The following is a 19477-nucleotide window of genomic DNA, read 5'->3' as shown; positions in this document are numbered from 1 at the left end:
CAACTTGGAAACTCTGAAAAGCTGCTTTAAGTTAGTGGATCACTGCCTCCCTGGATGGATCTCTGAGAAGGCCCCACGAAGTTTTGCAAGCCACCGAGTCCCTCGTTGGCCAGAGGCCATGCCTGCCGAACGCCCCCCCCCCCAGAATTGCTGAGAAAAATCCCGCTGGGAACAAGGCGCCTTGCATCCACATGGCCTGATTGCCAATTGTGCCCTGCAGCAGCAGCAGCGGCTGTCAAAAAATGAAGTAAAATAAAATAAAGTAAAATAAAAACGACAGGCAGGCGGCCAAACCATTATTAAACCCTCCCGAGAGGGACGAGCCGCTTCTCCCTTACCCCACACACCAAGTTTGCGACCCGGGTGCCATTTGTGGGGACGGGCCCCCAAGCCTTTCTGAAAAATCTCCAACCCCCCCCCAATGTCATGTTGCTAGCACATTGCACCCAGCATGACTTATGGGGGCCCTCGGACCGCACACATGTGCGATGAGGTGGCCTCTGGGCCGGGCCTTAAGGGGATGGGGGCATTTTTTGGTGTGGTGTCTTTTCAGACATCAAATGCTAGCTTGTTTCGTCACTCGCTGTCATGGCTCCGTCTGAACTCGCAGGCCCCAAAGCTTTGAAGCCCTGAGGAGAAAAAAGAAGAAAAAAAAAATGTTCGCGACATCTGGAAAAGCTTGGATTAATGAAAACAGAATTCCCCAAACGAGCCGCACCGCTTTGCGAGTTGTGTGTTCCACTGCCGGTTCCATCGCCCGCCCCTGAGTGAATTGGTTAATTTCTTTCAAGCTGCCCCCCCCCTCTCCCCAATTGTCCCCTGTCCTCTCCGGGGGAACAATATTGCTTCTTCCAGTTAGCGCAGTGGTTCTCAACCTTGTTAATGCCGCGACCCCCAACCGGTCGTAAGTCGAGGACTACTCAACCGGTCGTAAGTCTAGGACTACTCAACTGGTGCAGCACCGTTTGCAGAATGGGACTTTTGGCGGGCTCAGCAGGGCAGAGAGCCTGGACAATTCCTATTGGCTTTTGAAAGCCAATAGAACTAGACTCTATTCAAGAGAGTCTCTTCTATTGGCTTTCAAAAGCCAATAGAATAAAAGGGAGTAGCACAGCTAAGGAAAAGGGGGGAAAAATGGCGGACTGCGTTGTTTGGCGACCCCCGTGAAATGGTTGTTCGACCCCAAATGGGGTCCCGACCCACAGGTTGAGAACCACTGAGTTAGCGGATGGCGAACTTCACACTAGCATCAAAGAAAGTGGGCAGTTTGGGGGTCCAGCGTCTTTGTGGAGTCAAGCAATCCTACAATCTTAAAGTACAGAATGACAAGAGTTGGAAAGGACTCTTGGAGTCTTCTAGTCCAACCCCCTGCATGAGCGTTCTGGACAAATCTGGCTATACAATCTCTTGTAAAAAAAATCAAAACCCCAAAACCGTCCAGTGATGGAGTACCTACAATTTCTGAAGGCAAGATGTCCCACTAATTAATTGTTCTTAATTGGATTTGGGAGATCATCTAGTCCAGGGGTCTTCCAACTTGGCCCTTTTATGACTTGTGGACTTCAACTCCCAGAATCTCTCAGCCAGGCACGCGGGTTGGACTAGAAGACCTCCCAGGTCTCTTCCAGATCTATTCTGATTCTGATTCAGAGACACTTTGCTTCCCTCTAGTGGTCACCTGCAGTACTACGCTCCAGATCTGGTCAATCAAATTTTTCTCCTGGTAAACCATCTATTTTGAATACAGGTGATCAAGCACCCACGACGTTTGAAGCCCTTCTAGTCCATCCCCCTATCTTAGCCTCCTCTGACCACCAGCATTGACAAAATATCCCCATTAATCAATTGCAAAAGGCAGCCTTAATAATAGTAATAATAATAATAATAATAATAATAATAATAATAATAATAATAATAATGGACGTGGCAGTGCCTGGAGATAGCAGAATAGAAGAGAAAGAACTGGAGAAGATAACAAAATACAAAGACCTACAAATAGAAATAGAAAGACTGTGGCAAAAGCAAGCAAGGTAGTACCAATAGTAATAGGCTCCTTAGGTGCAATCCCAAAACAACTGGAGCACCACTTGAACATCATTGGCATTGACAAATTCGCTATTAGTCAATTGCAAAAGGCGGCCTTATTAGGAACTGCTTCCATCCTGCGACGATATCTGTAATACCATCAAACATCCACATCTGCCTATCCCAGGTCCTGGGTAAGGACTCGATCGGTAGACAAAATGCCAAATCCAGTCTGAACATCTGGCTGACTGTGCGATGATCCATAATAATAATAATAATAATAATAATAATAATAATAATAATAATAATAAAGTTGGAAGGGACCTTGGAGGTCATCAAGTCCAACCCTCTGCTCAGGCAGGTAACCCTATACCATTTCAGACAGCTTCCCTCTTGCAACAATATTTAACGCCATCTGTCAACAACAGGTGCCTATTCCAGGTCCTTTGGCGGATAAAAATGCCAAATCCAGTTTAAACATGTGGTTGACTGTGCAAGCAACCATAATACAGGCAGATTTGGCAAGTTGCTCATATTTATGATGGTTGCAGTGTCCCAGGATCATGTGACCCCCCTTTTGCTTCATCCCTGGAGGTTTTCAAGAAGAGACTGAACATCCACTTGTCAGAAATGGTATAGGTATCTCCTGCCTGAGTGGTGGGTTGGACTGGAAGACCTCTAAAGACCCTTCTAACTCTGTTATTCTAAGTTAAGATAAATAAAAGAGAAAGTGGAATTGCATTATATATAAGAACTTTATAATCATCATCATCATCATCATCCCAAGTCCTTGGTAAGGACTCGATAGGTAGACAAAATGCCAAATCCAGTCTGAACATCTGGCTGACTGTGCGATGATTAATAATAATAATAATAATAATGATGATGATGATGATGATGATGATGATGATGATGATGATGATGATGATAAAGTTGGAAGGGACCTTGGAGGTCATCAAGTCCATCCCCCTGCTCAGGCAGGAAACCCTACACCATTTCGGACAAATGGCTGTCCAGTCTCTTCTTAAAAACTTCCGGTGTTGGAGCATTTACTGCTTCTGGAGGCAAGCTGTTCCACTGATTAATTGTTCTCACTGTCAGGAAGTTTCTCCTTAGTTCTAGGTTGCTTCTTTCCTTGATCAGTTTCCATCCGTTGCTTCTCATCCTGCCTTCAGGCACTTTGGAGAACAGCTTGACTCCCTCTTCTTTGAGGCAGCCCCTGAGATATTGGAAGACTGCTATCATGTCCCCCCCTCGTCCTTCTCTTCATTAAACTAGACATGCCCAATTCCAGCATCCGTTCCTTGTATGTCTTTAGCCTCCAATCCCCTGATCATCTTTGTTGCTCTTCTCTGTACTCTTTCTAGAGTCTCAACATCTTTTTTACATCGCGTTGACCAAAACTGAAAAGCAAAGTCAATGGGGAAGCCAGATTCACTTAACAACTGTGTTACTAACTTAACTCAGTGTTTCACTTAACAACTGTGGCAAGAAAGGTCGTAAAATGGGGCACAGCTCACTTAACAACTGTCTCGCTTAGCGACAGAAATTTTGGGCTCCACTGTGGTGGTAAGTCAAGGATTACCTGCAATAATTACTGTTAACTATCAAAATAATAATATCGGCCTATCCCGGATCCTCGAAAAGGACTTGATAGGTGAATAAAAATGCCAAATCCAATCTAAACATCTGGCTGACTGTACATAATAATAATAGTAATTTTTTAGTAGGAATCGGTTCACCCTGTCTTTGAATCTCAGGAAGGGAAGAAATGCCAGCAGCCTGTTACGACTGCGGAACACACCTTGTGATCAAAAGAAACCAGCAGGCACAACATAACACAACAATAAACAGATGGAAATCCGGGTGGCCCCTCCCCCTGGTTTCCTTTCCCTGGCCTTGAATCCACTGCATGCCACCTGTCTCAGCACCCCTCTTGGATGTAACAAAGACAACTACAATAACAACAACAACACCCACTCCTTATGTCCAAAGGGGGAAATGGGCCCCCCATTTGCATTCCAGCTGCTTCCATCAAAAGTGGAGGACAAAGTGTCTCCTTGAACTGCCAGATCCAAGCTGCAAAAATGGAGACAACCACTAAGGGGTCCCAAAGAGAGAGAGAGAGAGAGAGACTTTGTTTTCCCCTAGTGGTCAACTGCAGTACTGCATTGCAGATCTGCTCAATCTTATTTCTCTCCTTGAGCTGCCAGATCTGAGCTTCAAAAATCAAGGCAATCAACTAGAGCAGTGGTTCTCAACCTGTGGGTCGGGATCCCATTTGGGGTCGAACGACCATTTCACGGGGGTCGCCAAACAACTCAGTCCGCCATTTTTTCCCCCTTTTCCTTAGCCGTGCTACTCCCTTTTATTCTATTGGTTTTGAAAGCCAATAGAATAGACTCTCTTGAATAGAGTCTAATTCTATTGGCTTTCAAAAGCCAATAGGAATTGTCCAGGCTGTCTCTGCCCTGCTGAGCCCGCCAAAAGTCCCATTCTGCAAACGGTGCTGCACCAGTTGAGCAGTCCTCGACTTACGACCGGTCGAGTAGTCCTCGACTTACGACCAGTTGGGGGTCGCGGCATTAAAAAGGTTGAGAACCACTGAACTAGAGGGCCAGAGAGTGAGTGAGTGAGTGAGTGAGTGAGAGAGAGAGAGAGAGAGAGAGAGAGAGAGACAGACAGACAGACAGAGAGACAGAGACAGACAGACAGAGATTGAGAGACAGAGACACTTTGCTTCCCTCTAGTGGTCACCTGCAGTACTGCATTGCAGACCTGCTCAATCTTATTTCTCTCCAAGTGTCTCGAGTTGCCAGATCTGAGCTTCAAAAATCAAGGCAATCAACTAGAGGGCCAGAGAGTGAGTGAGAGAGAGAGAGAGAAAGAGAGAGAGAGAGAGAGAGATACTTTGCTTCCCCCTAGTGGTCACCTGCAGTACTACATTCCAGATCTGGTCAATTTAATTTCTCTCACCGTAAACCATCTATTTTGAGTACAAGGGGTGGGTGATTAAAAGAAAAAAAAAACGGGATCCCCTCTTTTTTGGTCTTTTTATAGTCTTGACCTCAATAGAAATTAACGTTCCCCCCCCCTTTTCCTTTTTGCGTGAAAAATCACTTCCTTAAAAACAGGTGTTTCAGAGGCTGGATGGGGAGGGGGTGTTGGTCAGGAAAGAAAGACATTGACAAGAGGGAGGGGGCTGGTGATTTTGATGGTTTGTATTTACAAAACCCAGCTTTTTCCTGGTGCCGACGATGGTGGGAAAAACAACAGGATGTGTTGAGCCCAGCCAGCTCCTGAGGTCCTGCACAATGCCGTTGGCACAACTGCATACATATGATGGATTTTTTTTCGTTCTCTCCTCTTTCCCATTTTTTTTTTAATAAAAAAATTTCTCCATCTCCACAAACACAGACATAGGAACGATATCTCCCTGCTGATGCACCTACCATGAACATCCTTCACAACTAGTCAAGGTCTCCCCCGGAAATGGATGCTTGGATTTCCCACCGCTACAAAAAGACCCACAAAAACTTGAGGGGTGTTGTAGACTTTCTCTCTGAGGGAGAGAGAGGAAAGAGGGGGAAAAAAACCCCACCAACAACATTTGCCTATTTCCTTTCCAGTAAACATGTCCTTTCATTCATCCCTGCTTTTGATTTTTCCTTTATCCATTTTAATGTACAGGTAGTCCTTGACTTACGACAGCTTGCTTAGTGACCGTTCAAAGTTACAATGGCACTGAAAAATGTGACTTATGACAGTTTTTCACAGTTACGACCACTGCAGCAGCCCCATGATCACGTGATCAAAATTCAGATTGCTTGGCAACTGGTTCATACTTAACGACCGTTGCTGTGTCCCCGCAGATCACGTGATCCCCTTTTGCGAGCTTCTGTCAAGCAAAGTCGATGGGGGAAGCCAGATTCACTTAAGAACCGGGTGACTTACTTATCAGCTGCAGGGATTCGCTTAACAACGGAGGCAAGGAAGGTCGTAAAATGGGGCAAAACTCACTTAGCAATTGTCTCACTTAGCGACACAAATGTTGGGCTCAGTTCTGGGGTGTAAGTCAAGGACTGCCTGTAGAAGTTTCCCTGGACGATCTCAGAATATTTGCTAACACGAAATGTGGCCTGTATTCTTCAAGTGTTTTAAAAATCCACTCACTCCATTTGCATCGCTCATTCTTTTTGATTAGGGCAGGGGTGGGCAGCCTTGGCTCTTTTATGACTCGTGGACTTCAACTCCCAGAATTCCTGAGCCAGCATGGCTCACCATGGAAACCTCTCCCTTTCCCCTCAGCATGGCTGGCTCAGGAATTCTGGGAGTTGAAGTCCACGAGTCATAAAAGAGCTGAGGTTGCTTAACTCTGGCCTAGGCCTAGGCCGCTTTATGACTCGTGGACTTCAACTCCCAGAATTCCCGAGCCAGCATGGCTCAGCTTGGAAACTTCTCCCTTTCCCCTCAGCATGGCTGGCTCAGGCATTCTGGGAGTTTTGAAGTCCACGAGTCATAAAAGAGCCAAGGTTGCCTACCTCTGGCCTAGGCCGCTTTATGACTCGTGGACTTCAACTCCCAGAATTCCTGAGCCAGCATGGCTCAGCTTGGAAACCTCTCCCTTTCCCCTCAGCATGGCTGGCTCAGGAATTCTGGGAAAAAGTTGCTGAGGTGGAGAAACAATGGACTAGGCTAGGGCAGAAATAAGCAACCTTGGCTCTTTTATGACTCGTGGACTTCAACTCCCAGAATTCCTGAGCCAGCCATGCTGAGGGGAAGGGAGAGGTTTCCAAGCTGAGCCATGCTGGCTCAGGAATTCTGGGAGTTGAAGTCCACGAGTCATAAAAGAGCCAAGGTTGCCTATCCTTGGACTAGGGGGATGAAGACTCTGTATTGACCTATATTTATGTTTCTCAGTCTTGGTGAATTTAAGAGATTTGGACTTCAATTCCCAGAATTCCCTCAGAAAGGCTGAGAAAGCATGGTTTATGTCTGTGCCTGTGGTGTACCCAGGTTGTACAAATGGTGTGCAAAGGGGATTAGAGCTCAAAAGAACAGTCATTAAGCCGTGTTTCTCAACCTTGGCAACTGGAAGATGTCTGGACTTCACCTCCCAGAATTTCCCAACTAGCATGGTTGGCTTGGGAATTGTGGGAGCTGAAGTCCACCCATCTTTGAAGTGGCTGTGGTTGAGAGAACTGATTTAACCTCTGGATCCAGGTCTGTATATAAATACAGCAGTTCCATGATGTCATCATCACACAGATTTTTATCCTTTAGACCAGGGGTAGGCAACTTTGGCTCTTTTATGACTCGTGGACTTCAACTCCCAGAATTCCCAAGTCTATTCTATTCTATTCTATTCTATTCTATTCTATTCTATTCTATTCCATATCCCATCCCATCCCATTATTCTATTCTATTCTGTTCTGTTCTGTTTGTTCTATTCTATTCTATTCTATTCTATTCTATTCTATTCCCTTCCATATCCCATCCCATCCCATCCCATTATTCTATTCTATTCTATTCTGTTCTGTTCTGTTCTGTTCTATTCTATTCTATTCTATTCTATTCTATTCTATTCTATTCTATTCTATTCTATTCTATTCTATTCCATATCCCATCCCATCCCATTATTCTATTCTATTCTATTCTATTCTATTCTATTCCATATCCCATCCCATCCCATCCCATCCCATTATTCTATTCTATTCTATTCTATTCTATTCTATTCTATTCTATTCTATTCTATTCTATTCCATATCCCATCCCATCCCATCCCATTATTCTATTCTATTCTATTCTATTCTATTCTATTCTATTCTATTCTATTCTATTCTATTCTATTCTATTCTATTCCATATCCCATCCCATCCCATCCCATCCCATTATTCTATTCTATTCTATTCTATTCTATTCTATTCTATTCTATTCTATTCTATTCTATTCTATTCTATTCTGCAAGATGGTGGCCAAAACACATGAGATTGAAACCACTCCCATTAATCTTGGCTTTTTAAACTCTTTGTTTGCTGACACCCTAAGTGTCCCAAGCAGGATTGGGATTTATTAATTCTTGGACAGGGCACCAAAAGGAAATCCCAGGGAGGTAAATTAGACAAGGAAGTGGGGAAAAATAATCCTTAGATTAGAAGAAGCTCATGGTACTGTTTCCATATTACAGGTAGTCCTCACTTTACAACCATTCATTTAGTGACCGGTCGAAGTGACAACACCACTGACAAAAGTGACTTTTGATCGTTTTTCACACTTAGGGTATGACTATTGCAGCATCTCCATGGTCACGTGATCAAAATTCAGGCGCTCGGCAACCACTTCATATTTATGACGGTTGCAGTGTCCTGGCAACCAGGAAGCCAGCTTCACTTAACAGCCATGTGGTTAACTTGACAGCTGCAGTGATTTACTTAACAACTAGGGCAAGAAAACTCGTGAAATGGGGGCAGACGTTTAACAATGGTCTTGCTTAGCCACAACGTTGGACGTAAGTCGAGGACTCTCTGTCTCTACAACTTGAACATGAAAGAAAAATGACCTTCTCTCAATTGTCCGCTTGCTCAGCGCGAAGCAACGGAGGGTCTCCAACGACAGATAGAATGTGGGGGTTTTTTTCCTCTTTTTTTTTTTTTTTTGTATTCCAAAACAAAAGATAATGAGAGGAAATCTGTGACCCTCCACATCCCTTGTGTGGGAAGAGGCACAAAATAAAAGCTATTCATTGCCGATTCCTGAGATCCGAAAGTGAGAACAATTCACAAAGCAAAAAAAAAAGAGGAGGAATCTGCAAAGCCAGGGAAGGGAGAGAGAAAAAAAAGGCCGTTTGCCAAATGGAGTTTACTCTTGCGAAGACCCAATAGAGAATACTTTTGAACAGAAACTGATCAAAGAGAGAGAAGCAATCTGGAATTAAGGAGAAACTTCCTGACAGTGAGGACAATTAAGCAGTGGAACGGCTTGCCACCAGAAATCGTGGGCGCTCCATCGCTGGAGGTTTTTAAGAAAAGGCTAGAGACAGTCACCTGTCTGAGATGGTGTAGGTTCTCCTGCTTGAGCTGGACTAGAAGACCTCCAAGGTCCCTTCCAGCTTTATTCTATTCCAGTGATGGCGAACCTTTTAGAGACCGAGTGCCCAAACTGCAACCCAAAACCCACTTTTGCATCGTTGGGTGCCGGGTGGGTGTGGCCCATTGGCTGGGCGTGGCCATTGGGTGGGTGTGGCCAATTGGGTGGTTGTGGCCCATTGAGTGGGTGTGGCTGCGGTGGTAATGGCAGACTGGGTGGGACTAAAAAGTTCAATCAATCAATTCCAACTTTGCAAGATCTTTTATTTACCCTGTGAGAAGTTGAAATTGACTGATTGATTGAACCTTTTTTTTTTTTGCACACGGCGGCAGAGGCCTAAAGCGAAAAGGTTTTATAAAACCCAGCTGAAGGCCTAGGACTGGGGCGACCGTGCTCGTGCCCACAGAGAGGGCTCTGAGTGCCACCTCTGGCGCCCATACCATAGGTTCGCCACCACTGGTCTATTCTATTCTATTCTAGTCTAGTCTAGTCTAGTCTAGTCTAGTCTAGTCTAGTCTAGTCTAGTCTAGTCTAGCCTACAATCTGTCTATTCTATTCTATTCTATTCTATTCTATTCTATTCTATTCTATTCTATTCTATTCTATTCTATTCTATTCTATTCTACAATCTGTTTATTCTATTCTATTCTGTTCTATTCTATTCTATTCTATTCTATCCTATTCTATTCTCAATTAAGCCTCCCGCAGCCTCCGGTTATGTTTAGACCAGGGGTCTTCAAACTGGGCAATTTTAAGACTTGTGGACTTCAACTCCCAGAATTCCCCAGCCAGTAAATTCATAATTTACTATTAATAAAAAATTACTAATAATAATTCTTTAAAATGTCTGAGCATCTTGCTCTTTTTAGGGTCCATCTCCTTATCCTTTTTTGCCCTTTCCATTTAATTTTAATGGGATTATAGTCTGCCCACGAATTTATGTCAATGTTACTTCCTCAATTCCCAAATTCACCTCTGTCGATGCCCAAACCATATCAATTCGAGACCAAGTCTGAGCATCTTTTGCAAGGTTACTGAATACAAAGTTTGCCGGAAAGGATTGAATTTATTTTGAGAGAGGCAGTGATTTTACTTTCCTTAAAAAAAAAAAAAATCTAATACATTGCCCTAGCCAGGTGAAATTTAGATGGAATAGAAACTATCAAGGAGAGAATCCATCTAGAACAGTGGTTCTCAACCTGTGGGTCGGGACCCCATTTGGGGTCGAACGACCATTTCATGGGAGTCGCCAAACAACGCAGTCCGCAATTTTCTCCCCCTTTTCCTTAGCTGTGCTACTCCCTTTTATTCTATTGGCTTTTGAAAGCCAATAGAATAGACTCTCTTGAATAGAGTCTAATTCTATTGGCTTTCAAAAGCCAATAGGAATTGTCCAGGCTGTCTCTGCCCTGCTCAGCCCGCCAAAAGTCCCATTCTGCAAACGGTGCTGCAAATTGTCTGCAGTGAAGGCGAGCTGTCTGGAAGTTTCCACCCCTCCCTGCTGAGCAACTACAAAAAATGTAAGTAAAAGAGGGCCAGGGGTGGGAGTTGGGAGGCCGGGGGGCGCAGGGAGGGTTCCTGGCGCGCATGGGGTCCGGCGGGTGCCTTACCTCCCTTGGGCTGGGCCAGCTGGTGGCCCAGCCAGTGGTCGGCCTGCGCCGTCGCTGCCCCTTGCCAGCTACGCCTCGGCCGGCGTAGGGGGCGGCACCACGCATGCGCGGCGCTCCCGGGCAGGGAAAGTCCTCGACTTACGACGGGTTGAGTAGTCCTCGACTTATGACCGGTTTAGTCCTCAACTTATGACCAGTTGAGTAGTCCTCGACTTATGACCGGTTGGGGGTCGCGGCATTAAAAAGGTTGAGAATTACTGATCTAGAACTAAGGAGAAATTTCCTGACAGAACAATTAACTAGTGGAACGACCTGCCTCCAGAAGCGGTGAATGCTCCAACACTGGAAGTTTTTAAGAAGAGACTGGACGGTCATTTGTCTGAAATGGTATAGGGTTTCCTGCCTGAGCAGGGGGTTGGACTAGATGACCTCCAAGGTCCCTTCCAGCTCCGTTTAGGGACTGTTCAAAGTTCCAACAGCACGGAAAAAGTGACTCATGACCATTTTTTCACACCTATGACTGTTGCAGCATCCCCCTATGGTCACTTGATCAAAATTCAGAGGCTTGGCAATGGGTTGATATTTATGACATCCCGGGGTCATGTGATCCCCTTTTACGACAAGCAAAATCAGCAGGGGGAAGGTAACTTAACAGTGGCAGTGATGGGCAACTAGGGCAAGAAAGACAATAAAAACAATAATAATAGTAGTCGTAGTAATAATAATAATAATAATAATAATAATAATAATAATAATAAAGTTGGAAGGGACCTTGGAGGTCATCTAGTCCAACCCCCTGCTCAGGCAGGAAACCTTGTACCATTTCGGACAAATGGCTGTTTAGTCTCTTTTTAAAAACTTCCAGTGTTGGAGCATTTACTGCTTCTGGAGGCAGCTTGTTCCACTGATTAATTGTTCTAACTGTCAAGAAGTTTTTCCTTAGTTCTAGGTTGCTTCTCTCCTTGATTAATTTCCATCTGTTGCTTCTTGTCCTGCCTTCAGGTGCTTTGGAGAATAGCTTGACTCCCTCTTCTTTGGGGCAGCCCCTGAGATATTGGAAGACTGCTATCATGTCCCCCCTTGTCCTTCTCTTCATTAAACTAGACATACCCAATTCCAGCAACCGTCCCTTATATGCTTTAGCCTCCAGTCCCCTAATCATCTTTGTTGCTCTTCTCTGTACTCTTTCTAGAGTCTCAACATCTTTTTTACATCGTAATGACCAAAACTGGATGCAGTATTCCAAGTGTGGCCTCACCAAGGCCTTGTAAAGTGGTATTAACATGTCACGTGATCTTGATTCTATCCCTCTGTTAATGCAGCCTAGCACTATGTTGGCCTTTTTGGCAGCTGCAGCACACAGCTGGCTCACATTTAAGTGATGGTCCACTAGGACTCCGAGATCCCTCTCACAGTTACTACTATTGAGCAAGGTACCCCCTCTACTATACCTATACATTTGGTTTTTCTTGCCTAAATGTAGAACCTTATTTTTTTCACCATTGAATTTCATTTTGTTAGATAGCGCCCAGTGTTCAAGTCTGTCCAGATCCTCCTGTATCCTAAGCCTGTCTTCTGGAGTCTTGGCTATTCCTGCCAGCTTGGTGTCGTCTGCAAATTTGATGAGTTCATACAATGGGGCAAAATTTGCTTATCAACCGTCTCAGATATTTTGGGCTAAGTTGTGATCGTAAGTTGAGGACTACCTGTGTTCTGTTTAATGTGTCTTTTCCAGTTGTTGCCGTTTCCCTCTCTGGAAGCTTGAGGGCAGTAGGGTGGTCCATCCCCATCACATGCCATGAGTTAGGAGATCCCCCCCCCCGTCTCCCTCTCTGACGCATGCCTTGCTCTTGGTAGCAGCAACCCAGGGATTGCAAGGCTGTTTTGCAAGGAATTCTGGGCTTCTGCTGGACAGAGATAAGCTCAAGAATTCAGCCGTCCGTTCCAAATATCCTGCCCGCTTCCGGCTGTTTCCTTGCTGCTGCTCCATGTCATTTGTCTGGTTTCCGCGACATCACGCTGCGGAGAGCTTCCTGTTTTCTGGATAGAGATTGGAGGGTGGCTGAGCAAAAGACCTCGCTGATGGAGGAAGGCCGGAGCCAGGAGAGTCTGAGATAGGATGGAAGGCCAGGGGGGAACCTGGATGTCTAGTTTAACGAAGAAAAGGACGAGGGATGACAGGATAGCAGTGTTCCAGTATCTCAGGGGCTGCCCCAAAGAAAAGGCAGTCAAGCTATTCTCCAGAGCGCCAGAAGGCAGGTCAAGAAGCAACGGGTGGAAACTAACCAAGGAGAGAAGCAACCGAGAACTAAGGAGAAACTTCCTGACAGAACAATTAACCAGTGGAACAACCTTCCTCCAGAAGCGGCGAATGCTCCAACACTGGAAAGTTTTTAAGAAGAGACTGGAGAGCCATTTGTCTGAAACGGTATAGGGTTTCCTGCCTGAGCAGGGGGTTGGACTAGATGACCTCCAAGGTCCCTTCCAAGTCTTGTTATTCTGTTATATATATATTATGTATTCGGAGACTACAGTTGGTTCAGAATGCAGCCGCGCGAATGATGGTGGGTGTTCCTTGGTACACTCACGTTACACCTATCCTCCGTGAGCTGCACTGGTTGCCTATTGGTCTCCGGGTCCAATTCAAGGTGTTGGTTATTACCTTTAAAGCCCTATATGGCTCAGGGCCAGGCTATTTGCGAGACCGCCTACTACCTCATAGTTCCCTTCGTCCGGTTAGATCCCACAGGCTGGACCTCCTTCGGGTCCCGTCGGCCAAGCAGTGCCATTTGGCGGGGCCGCGGAGGAGGGCCTTCTCTGTGATGGTGCCCACGCTTTGGAATCAGCTCCCCCCCGGAGATTAGGACCGCTCCCACCCTGTTGGTTTTCCACAAGCTGCTTAAGACCTGGCTTTTCTGGCAGGCCTGGGGTTTATAAAACCCGACCCCTGGATGAATGTTACTGTATTGTTTGTCTTGTTAAGTTATATGGTGTTTTTATTGTTAGCCGCCCGGAGTCCTGCGGGAGTGGGGCGGTCTATAAATTTAAATAAATAAATAAATAAATAAATACCCTGGGGTGGATGTGAGGATGGGCCCACGGATGGGGAACTGTATTTTTTTTGGCAGGGAAAAGCAGCAAGCTTTGATTTTGAGGTGATGACACAGCCCAAGGTGGCCCTTGTCTTTAGGGCTGGATGTTCTCCAAGCATCTTGCCAAAGAGAAGAGGGGGGTGGACTTCTTCTCCAAAACACCGGAGGGCAGGCCAAGAAGCAATGGGTTGAAGCTCAATAAATTGAGATCTAGCCTAGAATTAAGGAGAAATTTCCTGGCAGTAAGAACAATGAATCATTGGAAGAGCTCGCCGCCTGCAATTGGGTGTGCTCCATCGCTGGAAGTTTTCAAAAATAGACCGGGCAATCAGGTGACCAGCATGGTGTAAAGTTTCCTGCCCTGAGCAGGGGGTTGGACTGGAGGACCTCTGAGGTCCCTTCCAGCCCACCCGCTCTATGTTCTATGAATGATGCAACTGGGCTTGAGGAGGATTCGGGGGAGGACGCGCCCTGGAGCACGCTCCATGTTTCCATCCTGATCTGACCGTAGAAGGCCTGGATTTCTCCCATCCCCTTGGAAAAATAAAGGGAAACGAGGGGGGGGGGGGAAATTGCAGCAAAATGCAGTTGCTTCCTCTGAGCCTCTTTGTGGGGTCAGCTGGCTGGTTGCGTCATACCCCGAGCAGGTCCATATCAAATGGACAGACTTGAACACTGGGCGCTATCTAACAAAATGAAATTCAATGGGGGGAAAAGCAAGGTTCTACACTTAGGCAAGAAAAATCAAATGTACAGGTATAGTAGAGGGGGTACCTGCCTCAATAGTAGCAACTGTGAGAGGGACCTCGGAGTCCTAGTGGACAATCCCTTAAATAGGAGCCAGCCGTGTGCTGCAGCTGCCAAAAAAGCCAACACAGTGTTGGGCTGCATTAACAGAGGGATAGAATCAAGATCACATGAAGTATTAATACCACTTTACAAGGCCTTGGTAAGGCCACACTTGGGATATGGCATCCATTTTTGGTCACCACGATGTAAAAAGATGTTGAGACTCTAGAAAGAGTGCAGAGAAGAGCAACAAAGATGATTAGGGGACTGGAGGCTAAAACATATAAGGAACGGTTGCTGGAATTGGCTATGTCTAGTTTAACGAAGAGAAGGACGAGGGGGGACATGATAGCAGTGTTCCAATATCTCAGGGGCTGCCCCAAAGAAGAGGGAGTCAAGCTATTCTCCAAAGTGCCTGAAGGCAGGACAAGAAGCAACGGGTGGAAACTAATCAAGGAGAGAAGCAATCTAGAACTAAGGAAAAACTTCCTGACAGAACAATTAATCAGTGGAACAATCTGCCTCCAGAAGCGGTGAATGCTCCAACACTGGAAGTTTTTAAGAAAAGACTGGACAGCCATTTGTCTGAAATGGTATAGGTTTTCCTGCCTGAGCAGGGGGTTGGACTTGATGACCTCCAAGGTCCCTTCCAACTTCATTATTATTATTATTATTATTATTATATGAGCATGGCACATTAAACTGTTTGCTTTCTAGCTTTTTGACTTATAACAGAATAATAGAGTTGGAAGGGACAACAAGAGCCTTCCACCATCCTAGCCAAAGGTAATAATAATAATAATAATAACAACAACAAAAACAACAATAATAATAAAGTTGGAAGGGACCTTGGAGGTCATCTAGTCCAACCCCCTGCTCAGGCAGGAAACCCTATGCCATTTCAGACCAATGGCTGTCCAGTCAAATGGTTGCCCAGTCTACTTTTGAAAATCTTTGGAAAGCAAAGCCCGTGGGGGAAGCTAGATTCATTTTACAACCCCAGGATTCATTGAACAACTGCAGTGAGTCTCTTTGCACACACGGCAAAATAGGTCGTTAAAAAATTGCATGCAACTTGCTTCGCCACCACCTTGCTTAGCAGTGGAAATTCTCATCCCGATTATGGTGCTTGTAAGTCAAGGGCGACTGGTAAATACCTCATATTAGCACTTTTTGTAAAAATAAATAAATAAGAAAAATGGATTTGCTGCTCATTTACCCTGAATGCCGCATGTGGGGGTTACTTCCCAGTTTACGTGTCACGTGAGCCTCGAATGTGGTTTAATTCAGAGCTACGCGGACATGCAAATCCTGAACCGTGTCATGAAAAAAACAATAAAAGGCCCTTCGCAGTTCAGGGACTGTCTAGCCAGCGTTGCACAGTTGTTGGAAAAGATGTGATCACACACCATCCCTGTGTTTGGGGTAGCGACAGACACCACAAATCTGTTCTCTGCCTATGTTTGTCATCCCAGGAAAAAAAAAAAACCCGAAACAACTGATTTCTATAGTTGTTAATGCAGTTGTGTCCTGTTTCCTGTCTGGCCTGCATTTGTTTCTGTACAAACACACAGAGGGAGAGAGAGAGAGAGAGAGAGAGAGAGAGAGAGAGAGAGAGAGAGAGAGAGAGAGAGAGAGAGAGAGAAAATCCTAAAATAAAATTAGTGTTGGGCACTCTCTTGCTTAAATCTCAAATAATAGAAGTATGTAGACATGTCACTGAATTAAACCGTTCGCTTGTCTAATCCGAGATTTTTAACTGCATTCCAGCATCTGAAGTGATCATTTTACTTACTTGTGTTCCTGGCCATTTTTAATTGGAGATGCTCAGAACTGACCCCAGGGGCACGGGGGGGGGAGGGGGGAGGTAGGTTTTTATTGGGGGGGGGAATCTTGGGATTTGTCAGATCTTCCATGGAGTCACTGGCTTTTCTCCAGCATACATTTTGCATCCTGTTGTGATGTGGACAACGTGCAGTTTTCCTTTGGCTTATTCTTTTCTTCCATCATTATGTGCCAGACTGTCTTTGGTGCGAATGCCGCTGCACCGGTTTAGGGAGAGAGAGAGAGAGAGAGAGAGAGAAGGAGAAGGAGAAGGAGAAGGAAGAAAGAAAGAAAGAAAGAAAGAAAGAAAGAAAGAAAGAAAGAAAGAAAGAGGGAGGAAGGGGTAGAGAAGGAAGGAAGGAAGGAAGGAGGGAGGGAGGGAAGGAAGGAAGGAAGGAAGGAAGGAAGGAAGGAAGGAAGGAAGGAAGGAAGGAAGGAAGGAACACCCTACATTTGCATGTCCGATTCTTCAGAAATTGCTAGTAGGATATGTGATTCAAACAACAGAGCCTATGGAATAACAGAGAGAACTCACTGATGATGTGAAACATGTTTGTTCACAAATATTAGATCACAGTTCCACCCTATTCCACATTGCACGGTATTACCAATCATGAAAGTCCATTTTAATTCTCTGAAATTATTTTAAGACCCTCCCTCCCTCCCTCCCTCCCTCCCTCCTTCCTTCCTTCCTTCCTTCCTTCCTTCCTTCCTTCCTTCCTTCCTTCCTCCCAGCCCCCTTTCCTTTTAGAGTGATCCACCTCAGGGCCTGTCATTTTAGCAATCAACCTCTCTAAGGTTCTACATTTAGGCAAGAAAAACCAAATGCACAGATATAGTATAGGGGGTACCTTGCTCAATAGTAGTAACTGTGAGAGGGATCTGGGAGTCCTAGTAGACAATCCCTTAAATAGGAGCCAGCTGTGTGCTGCAGCTGCCAAAAAAGCCAACACAGTGCTGGGCTGCATTAACAGAGGGACAAAATCAAGATCACGTGAAGTGTTAATACCACTTTACAATGCCGTGGTAAGGCCACACTTGGAATACTGCATCCAGTTGCCATGATGTAAAAAAGATGTTGAGACGCTAGAAAGAGTACAGAGAAGCGCAACAAAGATGATTAGGGGACTGGAGGCTAAAACATATAAGGAACAGTTGCTGGAATTGGGAATGTGTAGTTTAATGAAGAAAAGGACGAGGGGGGACATGATAGCAGTCTTCCAATATTTGAGGGGCTGCCCCAAAGAAGAGGGAGTCAAGCTATCCTCCAAAGCCCCTGAAGGCAGTACAAGAAGTAACGGATAGAAACTGATCAAAGAGAGAAGCAACCTAGAACTATGGAGAAACTTCCTTACAGTGAAAACAATTAACCAATGGAACCACCTGCCTCCAGAAGTTGTGAATGCTCCAACACTGGAAGTTTTTAAAAAGAGACTGGACAACGATTTATCTGAAATGGTATAGGGTTTCCTGCTTGAGCAGGAAGTTGGACTAGAAGACCTCCAAGGTCCCTTCCAACTCTTTATTCTGTTCCGTTCCGTTCCATATATTCTATTCTATTCTATTCTATTCTATTCTATTCTATTCTATTCTATTCTATTCTATTCTATTCTATTCTATTCTATTCTATTCCAAACTTTCCCAAGGAGAAACCATGGTTTGGGCAACCCTGTTGAGGAGGCAGACATTTGGACAGAAACAGTGGCCATGGAGGGGGGGCTGTCCTTTAGACACCCCCCCCCCAGATTCCATGATGGATGTGAGCGAGCGTTCCCAGTCATTCTCATTATTTTCAACCAGACCGGAGGTATTCAAAGCAGGGAAGGAAGCAAGAGCAGCAACTGAAACAACAATCAAAAGAAAACAAAGACTTAAAAAAAAAAATTAAAGAAAAATTATCCGTTCATAAATCAGATGAACTGCAGGTAATCCCTGGAGCTAGCCAACGTCTCGGAAAAGATGAGGGCTTTGAAAAAACAGTCAAGAAACAGCTGGGAGACAGGAGGGTGGGCTTGCTAAGAGCATAACAAACCTACTAGACACTCAGGGGAAGCAGCCTCGAAAGAGGGGGGATAGGTCAAAAAAGTCAAGATGGCGGAAAGAACCACGGAGTGGAAGCCCCGCAGGATTGGCAGAGCTTCAATTGCACAGTTGCCAGCCGCCATCTGTCTTTGTCTGAATCCCTTCCTCTGTGCACTTGTTCAACACACTTTGTTCATGTCACTGCAAGGTTTTAATAATAAAAACAATAGTCATAATAATAATAATAATAATAATAATAATAATAATAATAATAATAATAGTAGTAGTAGTAGTAGTAGTAGTAGTAGTAGTAATAAAGTTGTAATGGACCTTGGTGGTCATCTAGTCCAACCCCCTGCTCAGGCAGGAAACCCTATACCATTTCAGACAAATGGCTGTCCAGTCTTTTCTTAAAAACTTCCAGGGTTGGAGCATTCACCGCTTCTGGAGGCAGGTTGTAGTCTCAGTTAATAACTGTCTCGCTTAGCAAGGGAAATTCTGGAGTCCATTGTGGTCATAAGTTGAGGGCTAATTATACAGTACGAGGGGGGACATGATAGCAATCTTCCAGTATCTCAGGGGTTGCCCCAAAGAAGAGGGAGTCAAGCTATTCTCCAAAGCGCCTGAAGGCAGGACAAGAAGTAACAGATGGGAACTAATCAAGGAGAGAAGCAACCTGGAACTAAGGAGAAACTTCCTGACAGTGAGAACAATTAATCAGTGGAACAACCTGCTTCCAGAAGTTGTGGGTGGGATCTCCATCACTGGAAATTTTTAAGAAGAGATTTGTCTGAAATGGTATAGAGTTTCCTGCCTGAGAAGTGGGTTGGACTAGAAGACCTCCAAGGTCCCTTCCAACTGTTATTCTATTCTGTTCTGCTCTGCTCTGCTCTGCTCTACTCTACTCTACTCTACTCTAGTCTAGTCTAGTCTAGTCTACTCTACTCTACTCTAGTCTAGTCTAGTCTAGTCTAGTCTACTCTACTCTACTCTACTCTGGTCTAGTCTAGTCTACTCTACTCTACTCTA

Source organism: Crotalus tigris, unplaced genomic scaffold (assembly GCF_016545835.1).
Source record: "Crotalus tigris isolate CLP2741 ecotype Arizona unplaced genomic scaffold, ASM1654583v1 scf7180000024347.1601321, whole genome shotgun sequence".
Taxonomy (NCBI): domain Eukaryota; kingdom Metazoa; phylum Chordata; class Lepidosauria; order Squamata; family Viperidae; genus Crotalus; species Crotalus tigris.
The sequence above is the reverse complement of the archived record's forward strand: the minus strand, read 5'-3'. Positions refer to the sequence as shown.